We start from the raw sequence: 3825 nt of genomic DNA on the forward strand, positions 1-3825 counted from the left end.
CTTTGTGTGTTTTTCTGATTGAAACATTTTAGCAGGTAAGAATTTAGGTGGGGAATTTAAGTACATGTAATTCAATTGACTGCATAGTGTTTCAATAATTGGGATGATGATTGTGACATGATCACAGATCGACTGCTTTTTTCCTGCTTATTTAATCTAATTTTGGACATTTTCTCTACATTTTAAAAACTAACTAACTAACTAGGCTTTTGAATATTTTAAGGGGAAAACAGTAGTGACAAGTAGTGACAGCAAACAACCCAACTGTTGTTGAAATTCTGCAATAAAGAACTGTAAATTTAAGTTCATGATGAGTCAAAGAAATCAAGGAAACTACCAAGTAGTTGTAGTTGTTGAGATATTTCAGTCTGGACCAAAGTATTGGACCAACCAAATGATAATGTAATTTTAGTGTTGATACTGCATGGCTAAAAATACAGTGTATTAAAACTCCACTGAACCTATCCAAGCTCTCTTTGGGTGAAAGGCAGGGATACAACCTGCCTCAATCCTGTTCCTCAAGGCACCCTGCCGTAGACTTAAATAAGAGGTTCGGAACCTCCGGCTGTAGTCTACTCGATCCTAGACGTAAGAGTCCGGGACTCAGGGTCGTCTCTGCAGATAGTCTGTGTTGAGGTACTTTTAGTCCACCAGGGATGGGACACACTGAAAGTAGGGGACCCACAAATATGGGTCAGCGTGGTCTGATAGTCGATATCATGAGGGGCAAATATGGTGACAAAGCGGTGGCATGCCTCTCATTTTGATTCTTGCTTATGTATTTTTAACTTGTCTTTTATTTCTGTAAAGCACATTGAATTACTCTGTGTATGAATTGTGCTATATAAATAAACTTGCCTTGCCTGGACAGGTCACCAGTCCATCGCAGGATCACACAGAAACAAACAACCACTCACACTCATTCCTATGGTCAATTTCAAATCACCAAGCAACCTAACTTATGTTTTGTACTATAGGAGGAAATAGGAGAACCTGAAGAAAACCCAAGAGAGCCCAGAGAGAACATGCAAACTCCACACAGAAGTGCCTCTGCCAGGTTTCAAACCAGGAACCTTCTTGCTGTGAGCCACCAAACTGCCAGAATATCAGTCAAATCTTTCTAATCTTGCCTTCATAGCTGAGTACCTCTTAGAAGCTAGTTACAAGCATTTTGCTAAGGTTTGGACTAATAATAAATGACCAGGCCCAAAACCAGTCCCATTTTACTTCAACAACACGTTAACATGAATTTTCATACCATTCCAGAAAACTTTATTCTTATGGTGGTCAAGTAGCAGTTTTTATTTTTAATTCCTGAATGTTCCAACAGGACATAAATAATGGCTTTTGTCATCATTCAGTTTAAAGGGTTACCACAAGCTTCAAGTGCAACTTCAGTATTAGATCTCTGCTGAAAGTATAAACTGTATTCTTCCATTTCTGGTGTTTTGATGATGTTGCTGAAGATCACTGTAAAAGGATTTCATTTGGGTTATAAGTATTATGCATGCCCCAGAGAAATGGCATGAAACGTCAAACTTCATCATAGAATTTACTCACTATTTCTGCGTGTGTGGATGATGGCATGTTACGCAGGTGAGGAAGAGCGTTGTATGTTCCAGGCAGCGATGAAGAGTTTACTTTGTCCTCAGAGGAAAAATGCAACTGTATGATGACTGTGACGAATGTATGCATCTGCATTGCATTGCAGTAATTCCCTCTCAGCCACATTCCTGTCTAAAAAGCTTATTATGTGGGTCTTTGTCCAGGTCTTTGTCTTCTCAGGTAAATTACATGATTATTTATGATCAGACACACCTTCCTGCATATGTCTTTTCTAAACAAAAAGTGTGTTAGAAAATTTAAATCAGTGCATTGTTTTCTGTGAATGAGTGAACAAAATGACTTTCACATCACTGTGAAGCAAACACTTTACACTACAAGATGCATTTCTTAAAAGTCTTGTGAACTAACGTTCTGTATGTGTTTTATGGTCTTATTTCAGTGACTTAAAAATTGTAGTTTTTCACTAACCATGCACACGATCATGTATAAACTTGCTGCTCACATACAGTGGGTACGGAAAGTATTCAGACCCCTTTAAATTTTTCACTCTTTGTGTCATTGCAGCTATTTGCCAAAATCAAAAAAGTTCATTTTATTTCTCATTAATGTACACTCAGCACCCCATCTTGACAGAAAAAAACAGAAATGTAGAAATTTTTGCAAATTTATTAAAAAAGAAAAACTGAAATATCACATGGTCGTAAGTATTCAGACCCTGTGCTCAGTATTGAGTAGAAGCACCATTTTGAGCTAGTACAGCCATGAGTCTTCTTGGGAATGATGCAACAAGTTTTTCACACCTGGATTTGGGGATCCTCTGCCATTCTTCCTTGCAGATCCTCTCCAATTCTGTCAGGTTGGATGGTGAACGTTGGTGGACAGCCATTTTCAGGTCTCTCCAGAGATGCTCAATTGGGTTTAGGTCAGGGCTCTGGCTGGGCCAGTCAAGAACGGTCACAGAGTTGTTCCGAAGCCACTCCTTTGTTATTTTAGCTGTGTGCTTAGGGTCATTGTCCTGTTGAAAGGTGAATCTTCGGCCCAGTCTGAGGTCCTGAGCACTCTGGAAGAGGTTTTCTTCCAGGATATCTCTGTACTTGGCCACATTCATCTTTCCTTCAATTGCAACCAGTCATCCTGTCCCTGCAGCTGAAAAACACCCCCACAACATGATGCTCCCACCACCATGTTTCACTGTAGGGATTGTATTTGGCAGGTGATGAGCAGTGCCTGGTTTTCTCCACACATACCGCTTAGAATTAACGCCAAAAAGTTCAATCTTGGTCTCATCAGACCAGAGAATCTTGTTTCTCATAGTCTGGGAGTCCTTCATGTGTTTTTTGGCAAACTCTATGCAGGCTTTCATGTGTCTTGCACTGAGGAGAGGCTTCCGTTGGGCCACTCTGCCATAAAGCCCCGACTGGTGGAGGTTGACTTTGTGGAACTTTCTCCCATCTCCCTACTGCATCTCTGGAGCTCAGCCACAGTGATCTTTGGGTTCTTCTTTACCTCTCTCACCAAGGCTCTTCTCCCACGATTGCTCAGTTTGACTGGACGGCCAGGTCTAGGAAGAGTTCTGGTCATCCCAAACTTTTTCCATTTGAGGATTATGGAGGCCACTGTGCTCTTAGGAACCTTGAGTGCTGCAGAAATTCTTTTGTAACCTTGGCCAGATCTGTGCCTTGCCACAATTCTGTCTCTGAGCTTCTTGTGCAGTTCCTTCGACCTCATGATTCTCATTTGCTCTGACATGCACTGTGAGCTGTAAGGTCTTATATAGACAGGTGTGTGCCTTTCCTAATCAAGTCCAATCAGTTTAATTAAACACAGCTGGACTCCAATGAAGGAGCAGAACCATCTCAAGGAGGATCAGAAGAAATGGACAGCATGTGAGTTAAATATGAGTGTCACTGCAAAGGGTCTGAATACTTACGACCATGTGATATTTCAGTTTTTCTTTTTTAATAAATTTGCAAAAATTTCTACATTTCTGTTTTTTTCTGTCAAGATGGGGTGCTGAGTGTACATTAATGAGAAATAAAATGAACTTTTTTGATTTTGGCAAATGGCTGCAATGACATAAAGAGTGAAAAATTTAAAGGGGTCTGAATACTTTCCGTACCCACTGTATTATTGTAGCCCAGTTTGTGCTGATTACAGTGTTATCAGACTTTAGCCATTCATAGGTTTAAAAGACACTGAAAAAAGCACAAATGTCAGGGCATGACCAAACTTCTCCAGGGCCCCAAAACACCCTCACAC

The sequence above is a fragment of the Mastacembelus armatus genome, chromosome 22, assembly GCF_900324485.2.
Source record: "Mastacembelus armatus chromosome 22, fMasArm1.2, whole genome shotgun sequence".
NCBI lineage: Eukaryota > Metazoa > Chordata > Actinopteri > Synbranchiformes > Mastacembelidae > Mastacembelus > Mastacembelus armatus.